The sequence below is a fragment of the Chiloscyllium punctatum genome, chromosome 34, assembly GCF_047496795.1.
Source record: "Chiloscyllium punctatum isolate Juve2018m chromosome 34, sChiPun1.3, whole genome shotgun sequence".
Taxonomy (NCBI): domain Eukaryota; kingdom Metazoa; phylum Chordata; class Chondrichthyes; order Orectolobiformes; family Hemiscylliidae; genus Chiloscyllium; species Chiloscyllium punctatum.
The window spans coordinates 66,700,316-66,721,982 of NC_092772.1; the positions used below are offsets into that span (position 1 = coordinate 66,700,316).

The following is a 21,667-nucleotide window of genomic DNA, read 5'->3' on the forward strand; positions in this document are numbered from 1 at the left end:
CACACACACACACACAAGGGAGGGACACACACACACACACACACAAGGGAGGGACACACACACACACACACACACACACGGGAGGGACACACACACACACACAAGGGAGGGACACACACACACACACACAGAGCGAGGGAGTGACACGTATGCACACAGCAAGAGGCGCGCACACACACAGGCACAAAGCAAGAGAGGGACACGCACACACACACACACAGACACAAAGCAAGGGAGGGACACACACACACACACAAACACACCAAGGGAAGGACACTCACATTAACTGTAAAAGGGTCACACATACTCACAGCAAGAGGGGACACGTACACACAGCGAGGGATGGACACACACATGCTCAAGCACACAAACACAGACACACAGCAAGAGAGGGACACACACACACACACAGCCAGGGAGGGACATGGACACACACAAACACACACACACACACAGAGCAAGAGAGGGACACGCGCACGCAGCGAGGGGGAGACACATGCACACACAACGAGGGAGGGCCAAGCACACACGCACACCAAGAGGGACACACACACACACACACACAAAGAGCAAGGGGGGAACTCACACATACACAGCGAGGGAGACACACACACACACACGCAGCGAGGGAGGCACACACACATACCCCGAGCAAAGGAGGGACAGGCACACACACACACACACACACCGAGCAAAGGACGGACAGGCACACACACAGCGAGGGAGGGACACACACACACACACACACACAGCAAGGGAGGGACACGCACACACACAGCGAGGGAGAACAAACACACTATTGCTCAGTCCATTGAGTGTAGGATTTGGGACGTCATGTTGTGATTGTACCAATATCAGTGAGGCCTCTTCTGCAACACTCTGTCCAGCTCTGGTCACCCAGTTATAGGGAGGATATTATTCAGCTGCAAGGGGTTCAGAAGAGATTTACCAGGATGTTGTTGAGTATGGAAGGCTTGAGTTCTGAAAAATGGCAGGAGCCTCAAGATTGAGAGGTGACCTTATAGAAGTTTATAAGATAATGAGAGATTTAGATAGCATTAACGGTAGCTGCATTTTCCCCAGGATGGGGGAGTCTCAAGAAAAGGGTCCACATTTTTAATGTTCGAGGAGAGAGATCTTCAAAAGAACGACATGAGGGTCAAATTGTTACAGAGGGCGGTTTGAGTGTGGAATGAACTTCTTGAGAAAGGGGTGGATGTGGGTACAATAACAACGTTTTTCAGACATTTGGTTAAGTACGGGAATAGGAAATGTTTGGAGGGATATGGGCCAGCAACAGGCAGCTGAGATGGGTTTAGTTTGAAATTATGTTTAGTACCAACTGAAGGGTCTGTTTCCATGCTGTACAACTCTGACAAGAATATAGTTTTGGTCAATTATTTGAGAAACACTGATGGAATGCTAGGGAACTAAAGACCAATTAGCCAGAGGTCAGTGATGGGTAGGTTGTGGAAGTGATTCTGCCAGGCAGGAGTTACATGCATTTGCAAAGGCAAGGATTGATGAAAGATAGTCAGCACAGCTTTGTGTATACAAAGTCAGGTCTCACTAACTTGATTGCTTTTGTTGAAGTGGTGACCATACATTGTCTACACTAAAGTCAGCAGGGTCTTTGACAGGGTTTAGCATGATATACTGGTTCAGAAGGTTAGATCACATGGGATCAGGGAGAGCTAGCCAACTGGATACAAAATTGGCTTGACAGTAGGAGACAGAGGGAGGTGGGAGAGGATTGTTGTTCAGAATGGAGGCCTGTGACCAGAGGAGTGCTATAAGGATCGGGGCTGGGTCAACTGATATGTATCATCTACATAAACGATTTGATTGAGAATATAGGAGTCATTGTTAGTAAGTTTGCAGATGATCAAATTAATCGCGTCGTGTGCAGTGAATATGGTTATCAAAGGGGCTCTTGAACAACGGGGCCAGTGGATCAAGGAATGAAAGATGCAGTTGACATATGGTGTTGGGTTTTGTTGAGACAAACCAGGGAGGACTAACACAGTTAATGGTTTGGCCCTGGACAGTGTTGTCGAACAGAGAGACACCAAGGGCTGCAGTTACATTGTTCCTCGGAAGTGACATTGCAGTTGGACAGGGCGGTGAAAGCAGTATGACGCACTTTCCTTCATTGTCCAGAGCTTTGATATGATTTGGAGACATGTGTAACATTGACCTAAATATTTGCCTTAGGCAGAGGAGGATACGGATTGACCTTATAAAGGTTTATAAAACCATGCGGGGCCTCAGTAAGGTGAAAAGCCAAGGGTAGGTGAGTCCTAAACTAGAGGGTATAAACAGGAGGTGAGAGAGCAAGGATTTAAAGAGGGAGCTGAGGGGCAACATTATCCACAGAGGATGGTACATAGACGGAACGGACTGCCAGGGCCACATGGAGAAACGTGGACAATTACAACATGGAAAAGACATTTGGGGAGATACATGGAGAGGAGAAGGTTTGAAGAGATAAGGGCCAAATGCAGGCAAATGTGACACATTTAGTCTAAGAATCATGGTCAGAATTGATGAGTTGGAGTGAAGGTTCTGTTTCCGTGTTACATGACTCTGTATGCAGTTAAAGAGGAGGAGACTACTGAGATAAGACATGTTGTAGACACTGAAGCAAGTTACAGTGATCGGAATGGTAGGCTGGAGTGCAGTATGCTTCAAATTAGTGAAGTGACTATAAGGAAGGGAGGAGGTTACAAAGATAGCAACTGTTATAGGATTTTAAATATTATTGAAGACGTTGGTCACCAAGATATGACATAGATTCAGTGTTACAGTGTGGTTAGTCTTAGTACAACAGACCTTACATTATGGGCAGGGATTGAGCCTGGGGTATGTCTGTATTGTGCTCCCCATCCAGCACTGTATCTATGTCATGTCCTGTTAGCTGATGTTTGGAGCCCTCTCATTGCTCTCTGCTCTGTGCACTGTTAATGATCTTACCTTCCTGCAGGATTTATTGAAGGCTCCAGATCCCCCTGCTCTTTGTCTCTCTGGCTGACCAACCATCTTCAATGTGATGATTGACGAGACACCCAGCAGTTGGGAAGTCTATTGAGTCAGGACCTTCCTGAGTACATGTAGGAGACAGAGAGATAGACAGAATGTTAAATTAGACTGATGCTGTGAGGGTTACACATAGAAAATGGCACTGTGTCCCACAGGGATCTGGAAAATCTCAGTTTCCATCCCTGGCCTGTGCTGCTGCGTCTCTCTGGAGTGGAGAATTCTGTTGGCTCAGGATCTGGAGATTCTGAGTGAGAGACACTGACAGAGGCAGCAATTAGACCCATACAGTAAAGGATATGGAGAGAGACTGAGTGATATCACCAGAGTGCAGCAAGTTATCAAGATCAAACAATTGTGTCAGAAAAACGGGTTTAGCTTCATGATGCACTGGTGTCAGTGTTCAGGGATGGGCAACCATTGAGCAGGTGAGGTGATGGCCGAGTGGTATTACTACAGCACGTATCCAAAACCTCAACTAAGGTACAGGGGAGAAAGGTTTGAATCCCACCATCAGAAATGGTGGAATTTGAAATCAATAATTTAAAAAATAGTAATTAACAATCCACATGTAAGTGTGAGATCATTGCTGATGTACAAAAAACCCGTACACTTGTCCTTCAGAGATGGACATCTGCCCATCCTAACATGGTCTGCACTACATTCCTGAAGAAGGGCTTATGCCCGACACGTCGATTCTCCTGTTCCTTGGATGCTGCCTGACCTGCTGAGTTTTTCCAGCAACACATTTTCAGCTCTGCACTACATAACCACAGCAAAGTGTTTGCCTCTCAATTACTCTCTGAAATGGCTGAGCAAGCTACTCAGCTCAATGGCAGCTCGGGCTGGACAAGAAAGGCTGGTCAGCCAGAGACACCCACATCCCATACCTGATTTTTTTAAAAATAATCCATTAGGATGGACCCACTGGAACCGCGCTGGGACCAGTGTCCTGGCCAATCATGTCGGTAGGTTTATGGACAGGGCTTTAAACTGACAGAGAGGATGCCGGGACAGGGTTCAGGTGAAAGGAGCTTTCCAAATCCAAAGAGAAAAGATGACGCATCGGAACAGCATGGGAATTTGGCTGAAGACAAGCAGAAAGGAACCGAAAGGGACAGAGTTTAACTTAACCTGTACATCAGAGAATAGGTATGTGACAGGACATTTTGGGAAAGAGTAGATTGTCTTTTTTTTCGCATGGACAAGGTCTCTGCAATAAGGTAGATGGATTTGTGACACGGAGATAAAATAAATTTAGACACCAGGGAGACATGGTTACAGGGCGAACAAAAGGTGAACATAAGTATTCAATAGCTCACAACCTTGCAGAAACTCAGGCAAAATGCGCAACGAGAACTATAATGGATAACAAAGGCATTTTAGAGAAAGCATTTGGCCGCAGATCATGAAGTAGAGTCAGTCTGAATGTAAATTCTGGCTACTACTTGCCAAGGACAGAAACAGCAGAACACTTTTAGCCACCGAACAGCATTTCATTGCACATTACTGCATTAAACAGGAATTAATTGGAATTTTTTAACAAAGGTATTGTGATAATTTTGGGAAACTTCAATATTCGCATAATCTGGGAAAATCACACTGGCAACAGTGATAGTGGAAGGGAAGTACAGATAATTTTTTTTTTCAGTGTTTCTTTGAATAATACATTGTGCAATTAGCTAGGGACATAACTATGTCAGATCGATGGTTGTGTGATGAAACTTAGTGAATGAGTAATGTCACCTGGAGAGATCCTCCGGGAAATTGTGATAAAGTGCAGTTTAAAGAAATATAAAGTTTTAGAGTGAATCACAGAAAGGACAAGTTACAATGAAAAACAAAAATAGCCAATTGCGTACATTTGACAGGAGAAGTGACCAAGGTAAATAGGCTAAACAGACTGGAACATGTATCTGTAAATGAACAGTGGAAAACATTTGAAGGAACAGTGTAAATCACTCAAAAAAAGTACATTCCATCAAAACAGACAAAACCTCAACAAGAAACTCACTCCTGTCCCTCACTCAGGACAAAATGGATCATATTAGATTATGAGGCAAACAAGATCAGCAAAACGTGCTTAAAATCCAGAAGTGAGAGCGTGCTTTAAGAGTAAGTTTTAAAGGGATTGCAAAGGGTCTGCGAGCAGGAAGAGGGCAGGTGGAACGGGAATCATTGTCAGGGTTTAATGACGTGACAGGAACAGGGAGAGATGAAGGTGCTGGAGGTGGTGAGAGTGTTACAGAGAGTGGTCAGGGCCTGAACGGTATTACAAAGCCAGTACAGACTGCTGCAGTTGGAGGGGTTTGTAGAGAGATAGGGTGGGACATTGGAGGGAGAGGATCAACCAGTTGCTCATCCAAAACCACCACGTCAGTGGCCACAGGATTTTTCATACACACTATTGACCACCCTCAGCCCACAAGAGCATTTACATAAAGTATTTACGAATTACAGGCCAAAGGATAATTCACACACTGTATTGACCGTCCTCAGGACACAGGAGTATTCACACAGTTTTGAGCATTCACAGCGCACAGAATTATTCATACTCTATTAACCATGCACAGGCCACAGTATAATTAACAAACAGAAATGACCATGCAGAGACCACAGATTATTAACACACAGCATTGACCATCCACAGGCCACATTATTACTCATACACAGTACTGACGATTCACAGGCCACAGGCTTATGACCACACAGCATTGACCATCATCAGGCCACCGGATTAGTCACACACATTATTGAACATCCTCAAGCAACAGGATTATTCCCACACAGTATTGATCATTATCAGGCCACAGGAGTATCCACACACAGAGTATTGACCATCCTCGGGTCACAGGATTTCTCACACACTGTATTGACCAGCCTATGGTCACAGGATTTTTGAACACACTGTCTTGAACATTTACAGGTCACAGGATTACCCAAACACAGTATTGACTACCCTCAGGCCACAGGATTATTCACACACAGTATTGACCATTCACAGGATGCAGTATTATTAACAAACAGTATTGACTATGCACAGGCCACAGATTATTAAAACATAGTGTTGACTACACTCAGGCCACATGTTTATTCACGCAGAGTATTGAGCGGTCACAGCGCACAGAATTATTCACACTCAGTATTGACCATCATCAGGCAAAGGTCTATTCCCACACAGTATTGATGATTCACAGGCTACAGGATTACTCATACACATCATTGACCATCATCAGGCCGGACGATTATTCACATACAATATTGACCACCCTCAGGCCACAGGATTATGCACACACAGTATTGACCATTGACAGTCCAAAGGATTAATTGTACATCGTGTTGACCATCCTCAGTCCACAGGATTATTTACTCACAGTATTGACCATTCACAGCCCACAGGATTATTCACACAAACATTGACCATTTACAGGTAACAGGATTATTCTCACACAGGATTGAACAACCTCAGGCAATAGGATTAATCACACATCGTATTGATCATTCTTAGGCCACAGGATTACTCACACACAGTTTTGATCATCCTCAGGCCAAGGGTTATTCACACGCAGTACTAATGATTCACACGCCAGAGGATAAATCACACACAGTATTGACCAACCTCCGGCCACAGGAATATTCACAAACAATATTCAAAATTCTTAGGACACAGGATTAATCACACATAGTATTGATCATCCTCCGGCCAGAGGATTAATGAACACACGGTTTTGACCACTTACAGGTCACAGGATTATTCACAGACAGTATTGCCCATGCACAGGCCACAGTATTATTCACACACATTATTGAGCATTCATAGTACACAGGGTTATTCACACACAGTATTGAGCATTCACATTGCACAGGATTATTCAACACTTTGTATAGTCCATCCACAGGCCATACTATTATTATTAGACCACAGTATTAATGGTTCACAGGCCACAGGATTGTTCACACGCAGTTTTGACCACCCTCAGGCCACAGGATTGTTCACACACAGTATTGACCATCCTCAGGCCAAAGGTCATTCACACACAATATTGACAATTTACTGTCTAAGGATAATTCACACACAGCATTGACCGTCACAGGCCACAGGTTTATTCACACACAATATTGAACACCCTCAGGGCACAAGATTATTCACGGTATTGACCATCATCAGACCTCAAGATTATTCACACACTGTATTAACCAGCCTCCGGCCACAAGATTATTCACAACAGTATTGACCATCCACATGCCACAGATTATTAACACACAGTATTAACCATTCACAGGCCACAGCCTTATTCACACACAGTATGGACTATCTTTAGGCCACTGGATTATTCCCACACTTTATTGACTACTCTCAGGCCACAGGTTTATTCATACAGAGTATTGAGCAGTCGCAGTGCACAGGATTATTCACACACAGTATTGACCATCCTCAGGACACAGTATTATTAACAAACAGAAATGACCATCCACAGGCCACAGGATTTTTCACCCGCAGTATTGAACAACCACAGGCAACAGGATTAATCACATAGTTTTGACCATCTTCAGGCTAAGAGTTATTCACACACAGTATTGATGATTCACAGGCCAGAGGATTATTCACACACAGTATTGACCATTTATTGTCCAAGGATAATTCACACACAGTATTGACCGTTCACAGGCCACAGGATTATTTGCACACAGTATTGACCAGTCTACGGCCACAGGATTTTTGAACCCACTGCCTTGTCACTTTAAAGGCACAGGATTATTCACACACTGTGTTGATGATTCACAGGCCACAGGATTAGTGACACACAGTATTGACCATCCTCAGACCACAGGATTATTTACACACGGTATTGATCATTATCAGGACACAGGATTATTCATATACAGTATTGACTTACCTCAAGCCACAGGATTTTTCACACACAGTATTGATGATCCTCAGGCCACAGGATTATTTTCACAAGGTACTGACCATCATCAGGCCACAGGATTACTCACCCAATATACTGACCATCCTCACATAACAGAATTATTCACATAAAGTATTGACCATCATCAGGCCACAGGATTATTCCCACACAGTATTGAGCATTCATACTTCCCAGGATTATTTACATACAGTATTAACCATTCTCAGGCCACAGGATTATTCCCACACAGTGTTGACCATCCTCAGTACACAGGGATACTCAAAAAAAATAAACAAACATTCCCAGGTCACAGGATTACTTAAACACAGTATTGACCACCATTAGGCCACAGGATTAATGAACACACTGTCTTGACCATTTACAGGTCTCAGTTTTATTCATACACAGGTTTGACCATTCTCAGACCACAGGATTGTTCACACAGTGTATTGATCACCCTCAGGCTGCAGGATTATTCACAGACAATACTCACTACCCTTAGATCACAGGATTGTTCTCACACAGTAATGACCATCCAAGGGTTATTCACACACAATATTCAGTATTCACCATGCACAGGATTATTCAAACACAGTATTGACCTTCCCCAGGCCAAAGGATTATTCCTACACAGAACTGACCATCCTCACGCCACAGGACAATTCCCACAGAGTTTTGGCCATCCTCAGGTCACAGGATTGTTCACAAATAATATTGACCACCCACGCACCGCAGGATTATTCACATACAGTATTCACCATTCACAGTCCACAGCATTATTCACACACAGCGTAGACCGTTAACAGACCACAGGATTATTCATACAGAGCATTGAACAACCCCAGTCAACAGGATTAATCGCACATAGTTTTGACCATTCTCAGGCCACAGGATTGCTCACACACAGTATTGGCAATCCTCAGGCCAAGGGTTTTTCACACACAGTATTGACCATTCCCAGGCCAGAGGATTATTCACACAGGGTATTGACCATTCACTGTCTAAGGATAATTCACACACAGCATTGACTGTCACAGCCCACAGGTTTATTCACACACAATATTGAATATCCTCCTGGCACAGGATTATTCACGGTATTAACCAGCCTCCGGCCACAAGATTATTCACAACAGAATTGACCATCCAAGGCCACAGATTATTAACACACAGTTTTGACCATTCACAGACCACAGCCTTATTCAGCCACAGTATTGACTACTCTCAGGCCACAGGTTTAGTCACACACAGTATTGACGATTCGCAGGCCAAAGGACTATTCGCACATGGTAATGACAATTCACTATCCAAAGGATTATTCACACACAGTATTGACCATCCGCAAACCACAGGATTATTCACACACAGTATTGACCAGCCTACGGCCACTGGATTTTTGAACCAACTGCCTTGACAGTTTACAGGCTACAGGAATATTCATACATGGAACCAACCATTAACTGTCCAAAGGATTATTCACACACTGTATTGACCATTCTCAAGCCACAGGATTAATGAACACACTGTCCTGACCAACCTCAGGCCACTGAATTATTCACACATGGTATTGATAACCCTCAAGCCATGGGTTATTTAAACACAGAATTGACGATTCTCAGGCCAGTGGATTATTCACACAGAGTATTGACCATTTTCAAGTCACAGGATTGTTCACACACAGTATTGACTAACCTTAGGTCATAGAATTATTCACACACAGTATTGACTACCCTTAGGTCACAGGTTTATTCACACATGGAACTGACCATTCACTGTCCAAAGGATTATTCACACATGGTATTGACCATCATCAAGCCACAGGATTATTCACGCACAGTATTGACCGTACTCAGGCCAAGGGGTATTCATACACAGTATTGATAATCCTCAGGCCACAGGATTATTCACAGATGGAACTCAGAATTCACTGTCCAAAGGATTATTCACACACTGTATTGAACAACCTCAGGACACAGGAATATTCACAAACAGTATTAAACAAACATTCTCAGGCCACATGATTATTTACACACAGAATTGTTCACCCTCAGGCCAAGGGTTATTCACACACAGTATTGAAGATTGACAGGCCACAGGTATAAGGACACACATTATTGACCATCCTCAGGCAACAGGATTATTCTCACACAGTACTGACCATCCTGATGCAACACAATTATTCACACATGGTATTGATCATCCTCAAGCCACAGGGTTATTTTCACATGGTATTGACAATCATCAGGCCACAGGATTAATCACACATGGTATTGACCATTCACTGTGCAAAAGATTATTCTCACACAGTATTGACCATCCTCAGGCAACAGGAGCAGTTCACAGAGTATTCACCAACTCAGGCAACAGGAGCAGGTCATGCACAGTATTGACCATCCTTAGGCTGCAGGATTATTCACACACAGCGGTGACCATTCACAGCATTATTCGCACACAGTATTGAACAAGCTCAGGCAACAGGATTAATCACACATGGAACTGACCATTCACTGTCCAAAGGATTATTCACACACTGTATTGACCAACCTCAGGCCACAGGAGTATTCATAAACAGTATTGAGCATTCACAGTTCCCAGGATTATTTAAACACAGTATTGACAATCCACAATCCACAGGATTATTCACACAACTATTCTCCATCCTCAAGCTGCAGGAGTATACACACACAGTATTCTACATCCTCAGGCCACAGGATTATTCACACACTGTATTGACCAGCCTACAGCCACAGAATGTTTGAACCCTTTGCCTGATCAGTTTACAGGTCTCAGGATTATTCACACAAGGTATTGACCATCCCCAGGCCACAGTATTATTCAAGCACAGTCCTGATCATCCACAGGCCAAGGGTTATTCACACACTGTATTGATCATCCTCAGGCCGAGGAATTATTCACACACTGTATTGACAATCGTCAAGCAATAGGATTATTCACACAGAGTATTGATCAACCTCAGGCCACAGGATTATGCACAAACGATATTAAACATTCTCAGGCCACAGGATTATTCACACACAGAATTGAAGATTCACAGGCCAAAGGATTAGTGACACACGTTATTGACCATCCACAAGCAAAAGGATTATTCACACACAGTATTGACCATCCTCAAGGCCACAGGATCATTCACAAACGATTTTGGCCATCCGCAAGCCACAGGATTATTGTCAGATGGTATTGACAATCATCAGGCCACATGTTTATTCACAGTGTATTGACCATCCTCAGGCCACAGGATTATTCACACATGGTATTGACCATTCACTATCCAAAGGATTATTCTCACAAAAGTATCGACCATCCTCAGGCAACAGGAGCAGTGCACACAGTATTGATCAACTCAGGCCACATGATTATTCACACACAGCATTGACCATCTTCATACCACAGGATTATTCACACACAGCATTGACCATTCACAACCCACAGCATTATTCACACACAATATTGAACAACCTCAGGCAACAAGATTAATCACACATGGAACTGACTATTCACTGTCCAAAGGATTATTCACACACTGTATTGACCATCCTCATGCAACAGAACGATTCACGCAAAGTAATGACCATCCTCAGGCCACAGGATTAATCACACACTGTATTGACTATCCTCAAGCCACATGATTATTCACAGACAGTATTGACCAACCTCAGGCCGCAGGATTATTCACACACAGCGTTCAATAAACTCAGGCAACAGGAGTAATTACACTTGGAACTGACCATTCACTGTCCAAAGGATTGTTCACACACTGTATTGACCATCCTCAAGTCACAAGATTATTCACACACAGTATTGACCATCGTACGGTAACAGGTTTAATGAAAACACTGTCCTGACGATCCTTATGTCACAGGATTGTTCACACATAGTAGTGAGGATCCTCAGGGCACAGGATTATTCACACAGTATTGACGATTCACAGTCCAGAGCAGTATTCACACACCGTATTGATGATTCACAGGCCAAGAGTTATTCACACACAGTATTGACGATACACAGGCCAGAGGATTATGCACACGTGGCATTGACCATTCTCTGTCCAAAGCATTATTCACACACAGTATTGACCATCCTCAAGCCACACGATGGTTCACACACAGTATTGACCATCCTCAGGCCACAGGAATATTCACACACGCTATTTACTATTATCAGGCCACAGGATTATTCCTACACGGTATTGTCCACCCTCAAGCCACAGGATTTTTTGCACACAGTATTGATGATCCTCAGGCCACAGGATTATTTTCACACGGTATTAACCATCATCAGGCCACAGGATTAATCACATGCTGCATTGACCATTCTCACGCTACAGAATTATTCTGACACAGTATTGACCATCTTCAGTTAACAGAAATATTCACACACCGTATTGACCATCCTCCTGCCACCAGATTTGTCACACACAGTATTGACCATCCTCACACAACAGGATGAATCACACATGGTATTGATCATCCTCCGGCCACAGGATTATTCACACGCAGCTCTGACCCCCCTTAGGCCACAGGATTAATGAACACACTGTCTTGATCATTTACAGATCACAGATTCATTCACACAAAGTTTTGACCACCCTCAGGCCGCAGGATTATGCACAGATAGCACTCACTACCCTCAGGCCACAGGATTGTTCACACACAGTATTGATCATCCTTAGTCCAAGGGTTATTCACACACAGTATTCAGTGCACAGGATAGTTCACATACTGTATTGACCAACCTTAGGCCACAAGATTATTCCCACACAGTAGTGACCACTCTCAGGCCAACAGGATTATTCCCATATATTATTGACCATTCTAAATCCACAGGATTATTCACACATAGTATGGACCGTCGTCAGGCAACAGGATTATTCACACAAAGTATTGACAATCCTCAGGCCACTAGATTATTCACACACTGTATTGAACATTCTCAGTTCACAGGATTATTCATACACAGTATTGACTAGCACATGGCCACAGGATTAATGAATACTCGGTCTTCAATTTGCAGGTCACAGGATTTTTCCCACATAGTATTGACAATTCTCAGACCACATCATTATTCACACACAGTATTGACCACCATTAGGCCACAGGATTAATGAACACCGTCTTGACCATTTACAGGTCACAGGATTATTCCCACACAGTATTCACCATCCTCAAGTCACGGGATTGTTCACACACAATATTGACAATCCTCAGGCCACAGGAGTATTCACACATTGTATTGATCATCCTCAGACCACATGATTATTTATACACAGTATTGACAGTATACAGGCCACAGGATTACTCTCACACAGTATTCACAATTCACAGGCCACAGGATTACTCAGACACTGTATTGAAAATCCTCAGGCCACTGGATTATCCACACACAGTCCTGACCATCCTCAGGACACACTAGTATTCACACACAATACTCAATATTCCCAGCCCACAGCATTATTCACACACAGTATTGATTGGAACACGGCCACAGGATTAATGAACACACTGTCTTGATGATTTACAGGTCACAGAAACATTCGCACCCAGTATTGACCATCCTCAAGCCACAAGATTGTTCACACTCAGTATTGACCGTCCTCAGACCACAGGATTATTCTCACACAGTATGGCTGTCCTCAGGTAACATAATTTTTCACACAATGTATGGACCATTCTCAGGCCACAAGATTATTCACTTGCTGTATTGAAAATTCTCAGGCAACAGGATATTTAACACACACAGTATTGACTATCCTTTGGCCCAAATGTTATTCCCACACAGTATTGACCATTCTCAGGTCACTGGATTATTCGCACACACTATTGACCACCATACGGCCACAGGATTAATGAACTCACTGTCTTGACCATTTACACGTCACAGGATTATTTCCACGCAGTATTGACGAGTCTCAGGCCACAGCAATATTCACACACAGTATCAACCATTCACAGGGCACAAGATTATTCACACACAGCATTGACTAACACACGGCCACAGGATTAATGAACACTCGGTCTTCAATATTTGCAGGTCACAAGATTGTTCCAACATAGAATTGACAATCCTCAGGCCACATCATTATTCACACACAGTATTGACCAGCCGATGGCCACAGGATTTTTCCTACACAGTATTGACCATCCGCAGGCCACAGTATTATTTGCAAACAATATTGACATTGCACAGGACACAGATTATTAACACATAGTATTGACCATCCACAGCCCACAGGATTATTCTCACACAGTATTGCCCATCCTTAGCCAAAGGGCTATTGACACACAGTATTGACAATTCACAGGCCACAGGATTACTCACACACATTATTGACCATCCTCAGGACGCAGGATTATTCACACAGTGTATTGACCACTCACAGTCCAAGAGGATTATTTACACACAGTATTGACTATCCTTAGGCCAGGGCTATTCACACACAGTATTTACGATTCACGGGCCATAGGATTATTCACAGACGTTACTGACTGCCCTCAGTCCACAGGATTATTCACACACAGTATTGAACATTCACAGTGCACAGGATTATTCACATTCAGTATTGACCATCCTCGAGTAGCAAAATTATTCACACGCATTATTGTCCAGCCTCAGGCCACAGATTAATTACACACTGTATTGACAGTACAGAGGCCACAGGAGTATTCACACACAGTATTGACCATTCTCAGCCCACAGGATTATTCACACACGGTATTGACGACCATAAGGCCACAGGATTAATAAACACAGTGAGTTGACCATTCAGTACAAACAGTACTGAACATGCACAGGCCACAGTTTATTATCACCCAGTATTGACCATCCACAGGTCACAGGATTATTATCACCCAGTATTGACCATCCACAGGTCACAGGATTATTATCACACAGCATTGACCATCCACAGGCCACAGGATTATTATCACACAGCATTGACCATCTACAGGCCACAGGATTATTATCACACAGCATTGACCATCTACAGGCCACAGGATTATTATCACACAGCATTGATCATCCACAGACCACAGGATTATTATCACACAGCATTGACCATCTACAGGCCACAGGATTATTATCACAGCATTGATCATCAACAGGCCACAGGATTATTATCACACAGCATTGACCATCAACAGGCCAGAGGATTATTATCACACAGCATTGATCATCCACAGGCCACAGGATTATTATCACAGCATTGATCATCCACAGGCCACAGGATTATTATCACACAGCATTGACCATCCACAAGCCACAGGATTACTATCACACAGCATTGACCATCCACAGGTCACAGGATTACTATCACACAGCATTGACCATCCACAGGCCACAGGATTACTATCACACAGCATTGATCATCCACAAGCCACAGGATTATTATCACAGCATTGACCATCCACAGGCCACAGGATTATTATCACACAGCATTGACCATCCACAGGCCACAGGATTACTATAACACAGCATTGACCATCCACAGCCCACAGGATTATTATCACACAGCATTGACCATCTACAGGCCACAGGATTATTATCACACAGCATTGACCATCTACAGGCCACAGGATTATTATCACACAGCATTGATCATCCACAGGCCACAGGATTATTATCACACAGCATTGACCATCTACAGGCCACAGGATTATTATCACAGCATTGACCATCCACAACCCACAGGATTACTATCACACAGCATTGACCATCCACAGGCCACAGGATTATTATCACACAGCATTGACCATCCACAGGCCACAGGATTATTATCACAGCATTGATCATCTACAGGCCACAGGATTATTATCACAGCATTGACCATCCACAACCCACAGGATTACTATCACACAGCATTGACCATCTACAGGCCACAGGATTATTATCACACAGCATTGACCATCCACAACCCACAGGATTACTATCACACAGCATTGACCATCTACAGGCCACAGGATTATTATCACAGCATTGACCATCCACAGCCCACAGGATTATTATCACAGCATTGATCATCCACAGGCCACAGGATTATTATCACAGCATTGACCATCCACAGGCCACAGGATTATTATCACACAGTATTGACCATCCACAGGCCACAGGATTATTATCACACAGCATTGACCATCCACAGGCCACAGGATTATTATCACACAGCATTGATCATCCACAGGCCACAGGATTATTATCATACAGCATTGATCATCCACAGGCCACAGGATTATTATCACAGCATTGATCATCAACAGGCCACAGGATTATTATCACACAGCATTGACCATCCACAGGCCACATTATTATTCACTCACAGTATTGACCATCCTTAGGCAAAGGGTTTTACACACACACACTACTGATGATTCACAGCCCAGAGCATTATTCATACACAGTACTGACTGCCCTCAGGAAACATTATTATTCACACACAGTATTGACCATCCTCCGTCCGCAGGATTACTCACACACAGTATTGATCATCCTCAGGTCAACAGTTATTCACATACAGTATTGACAATGCTAAAGCCATTAGATCATTCACACACTGTATTGACCAACCTGAGGCCACAGGATAAATGAACACATTCTCTTTATCAATTAACAGGTCACAGGAATATTCCCACACAGTACTGACAATCCACAGGGCACAGGATTATTCACACACTGTATTGAACATCCTCAAGTTCAGGATTACATTGACACACTATTGACCATTCACAGTCCACAGGATTATTCACACACAGTATTGACCACCATACAGCCACAGGATTAATGAACACACTGTCTTATTCATTTACACGTCACAGGATTATTCACACACAGCATTGACTAGCACATGGCCACAGGATTAATGAACACTCAGTCTTCAACATTTGCAGGTCACAGGATTATTCCCACACAGTATTGACCATCCTGAAGTCACAGGATTATTCCCACACAGTATTGACCATCCTGAAGTCACAGGATTATTCCCACACAGTATTGACCATCCTGAAGTCACAGGATTATTCCCACACAGTATTGACCATCCTGAAGTCACAGGATTATTCCCACACAGTATTGACCATCCTGAAGTCACAGGATTATTCCTACACGGTATTGACCATCCTCAGGCCATGGATTATCCACACAACGTATTGACAATCCTCAAAACAAAGGATTATTCCCACACTGTATTGACCATTCTCAGGCCACAGGATTATTCATAAATGGGATTGAACGACCTCAGGCAACACTATTGTTCACACACAGTATTGACCATCCTCAGGACAACGGTTATTCACACATAGTATTGACCATCCACAGCCCACAGGATTATTATCACACAGTATTGACTATCCTTAGGCCAAGGGTTATTCACATACAGTATTTCCGATTCACGGGCCATAGGATTATTCGCACACAGTATTGACTGCCCTCAGTCCAGAGGATTATTCACACACAGTATTGAGCATTCACAGTACACAGGATTATTCACACACTGTATTCACAAATCTCAGGCCACAGGTTAATTCACACACAGTATTGACAATCCTCCGTCCACAGGATTACTCACACATAGTATTGACCATCCTTGGATAGCAAAATTATTCACACACATTGTTGACCAGCCTCAGGCCACAGGATTATTTACACACTGTATTCATATTACAGAGGCCACAGGAGTATTCACACACAGTATTCAACATTCTCAGCCCACAGGATTATTCACATACAGTATTGACGAACATACGGCCACAGGATTAATAAACACACTGCTTTGACCATTTACAGCTCACAGGATTATTCACACACAATATTGACGATTCTCAGGCCATTGGATTATTCACACACAGTATTGACCAGCATAAGGCTACAAGATTATCCCCACGCAGTATTGACCATTCTCAGACCACAGAATTATTCACACACAGCATTGACCATCCTCAGGTCACACGAGTACTCACACGCAATATTCAACCTTCTCAGCCCACAGGATTATTCCCACACAGTATTGCCCATCCTGAGGCAAAGGGATATTCACACACAGTATTGACAATTCACAGGCCACAGGATTATTCACACACAGTATTGACTGTCCTCAGGCCACAGGGTTATTCACACTGTGTATTGACCATCCTTAGGCCAAGGGATATTCACACACAGTATTTACGATTCACGGGCCATAGAATTATTCCCACACAGTATTGACTGCCCTCAGTCCACAGAATTATTCTCACACAGTATCGTCCATCCTCAGGTCACAGGAGTATTCATACACAGTATTGACCATTCTCAGCCCACAGGATTATTCACACACAGTATTGACGAACATACGGCCACAGGATTAATAAACACACTGCTTTGACCATTTACAGCTCACAGGATTATTCACATTCAGTATTGACCATTCACAGGCCAGAGGATTGTTCACATGTAGTATTGATCATACTCAGGCCAAGGATTACTCTCACACAGTATTGACCATTCACAGGCCACAGGACTATTCCCACACAGTATTGGGCATTCTCAGGCCAGAATATTATTTACATACAGTATTGACCATCCTGAGACCACAGAACTATTCACACACAGTATTGTCCGTCCTCAGGTCACACGAGTATTCACACACAATAATCAACAGTCTCAACCCACAGGATTATTCCCACAGAGTATTGACGATTCTCAGGCCACAGGATTATTCACACACAGTATTTACCATCCTCAGACCATGTGAGTATTCACACACAATATACAACATTCTGAGCCCACAGGATTATTCACTCACAGTACGGCCTAGCCTCAGACCACAGGATTATTCACACACAGTATTGACCAGCATAAGGCTACAGGATTAATGGACACATTGTCTTGACCATTTACAGATTGCAGAATTATTTCCATGCAGTATTGACCATCCGCAGGCAAAAGAATTATTCCCACAAAGAATTGACAATCCTCAAGCCACGGGATCTTTCACACACAGTATTGACCATCCTCAGGGCACAGGGTTATTCACATACAGTATTGAACATCCTCAGGACACAGGTTTATTCCCACACAGTATTCCCACTCTGGGAATCTCTCACACAGACTCTGGGACTCTGAGATTCTCACACACAGACACACACACACTCACTCTGGGACTCACATACAACACTCACTCTAGGACACTGATTCTCACACACTCTGGGACACTGTGATTGTCACACACTCTGGGACTCACACACACACACACACACACACTGGGACACTGTGATTGTCACACACTCTGGGACTCATACACACACACACTCTGGGACTAACACACACACACACTGGGACACTGATTCTCACACACTCTGGGACACTGATTCTCACACACTCTGGGACTAACACACACACTCTGGGAAACTGTGATTCTCACACACACACTGGGACTCACACACACACACTCTGGGACACTGATTCTCTCACACTCTGGGATTCTCTCACACACACACACACACACTCTGGGACATTGTAATTAACACACACTCTGGGACACACACACACACACATACACACTGGGCCTCACACACACTCTGGGACACTGATTCTCACACATACTCTGGGACTCTCATTCTCACACTCTCTGGGATTCCCTCTCTCACACACACTCTGGTATCCCTTCACTGACACACACGCTGGGACTCTCTCCCTCTCTCACACACACACACACACACACACACACACACACACACACACACACACACACACACACACACACACACACACACACACACACACACACACACACACACACACACACACGGACTCTCATTCTCTCACACACACACTCTGGGACACTGTGATTTTACACATACTCTGGGACACTGATTCTCACACACACTCTGGGACTCTCATTCTCACACACTCTGGTATTCCCTCAATGACACACACTCTGGGACTCTCTCTCACACACACACATGCTGGGACTCTCTCTCTCTCTCTCTCTCTCTCTCTCTCTCTCTCTCACACACACACACACACACAGGGACTCTCATTCTCTCACACACACTCTGGGACTCTCTCTCTCTCTCTCCCACACACACACACACACTCTGGGACACAGATTCTCACACTGACTCTGGGATACTGAGATTCACACGCGCACACACACTCTGGGACTCACACACACTCTGGGACACTGTGATTCTCTTATACACACTGGAATTCTCTCGCACACTCTGGCACACTCAGGTAATCTCTCTTACATTTGGGGATATCCTTAAACACCATGGGACTCTGGGACTCTGGCACTCACTCTGGAACTCTCTCTCACTCACTGTGGGATTCCGTTACACACTCTGGGATTCCCTCTCACACTCTCTGGATTCACTCACACACTTTGGGACTTTCTTGGATTCTGTCACACACTCTAGGAATCCTTAACACACTCTGGGACATGCTGGGATGCTCTCACACACTCTGGGACTCTCTGGGATTCCCTTATGCAATCTGGAAGACTGGGACTCTCTCCCACACACTCTGGCACACTGTGATTCTCTTACACTCACTAGGATTCTCTCGCACACTCTGGGAATCTCTCTTACATTCGGGGATTCCCTTACACACCATGGGACTCTGGGACTTTCTCACTCACTCTGGGACTCTCTCTCACTCACTGTGGGATTTCGTTCCACACTCTGGGATACTCTGGGTTCTCTCTCACACTCTGGGACTCCCTCACACACTCTGGGATTCCCCCTATTTCACACACTCTGGGATTCCCCTCTCTGGGATTCCCACTCTGGTATTCTCTCTCTCTCTCTCACACACACACACACACACACTGGGATTGCCTCTTTCACACACACTCTGGCATTCACTCTCTCACACGCACTCTGGGATTCTCTCACACACAATCTGGGACTCTTGGGGATTCCGTCTCTCTCACACACTCTGGGACTCGCCCCTCTCACACACAATCTGGGAAACTCACACACACACACGCTCGGACTCTCTGGGATTCCCTCCCTCACACACAATACGGGATTCACTATCAAACACAGTCTGGGATTCTCACAAACACACACAATCTGGGATTCCCTCACAAACACACACTCTGCGATTCCCACTCTGGGACTCTCTGGGATTCCCTCTATCCCATACATTCTGGGACACTCTGGGATTCCCTCTCTCAACACTCACTCTAGCATTCCCTCTCACATACACATTCTGGGAAACTCGCGCACACCCTTTGGGATTCTCTCATTCATACTCTGGGATTCCCTCTCTCACACACACTCTGGGATTCTCTCTCACACACACACACTCTGGGAAACACACACACAAAGATCCTCTCACACTCACTCTGGGATTCCCTCTCTCACACACACACTCTGCGAAACTCGCACATACACTGGGATTCTCTCTCACACAATCAGGGACTCTCTCGGATTCTCTCTCTCTCTCTCACACACAAACTCTGGGATTCCCTCTCACACACACACACACACACACACACACACACACACACACACACACACACTCTGGGATGCCCTCTCTCAGACACACCCTGGCACTCCCTCTCTCACAAACACTCAGTGAAACTCGCACACACACTCTGGGATTCCCACTCTCACACTCACGCCGGGATACTCTCACACACAATCTGGGACTCTCTGGGATTCCCTCTCTCTCACACACTCTGGGATTCCCTCTCTCAAACACACTCTGGGATTGGGTCTCTCACACGCGCTCTG

The 21,667-nt window shown here is 44.3% G+C and overlaps 1 long non-coding RNA gene across 1 annotated transcript in view; it reads right to left on the bottom strand.

Moving 5' to 3' along the window:
- The window catches only part of LOC140458919 (uncharacterized), an 81,158-nt gene that overhangs the window by 33,489 nt on the left and 26,002 nt on the right, over nucleotides 1-21,667 (bottom strand). Inside the window, exon 4 of the long non-coding RNA XR_011953745.1 lies at nucleotides 2,974-3,100. This is a non-coding gene — a long non-coding RNA (uncharacterized lncRNA). The remainder of the gene's footprint in view (nucleotides 1-2,973; nucleotides 3,101-21,667) is intronic.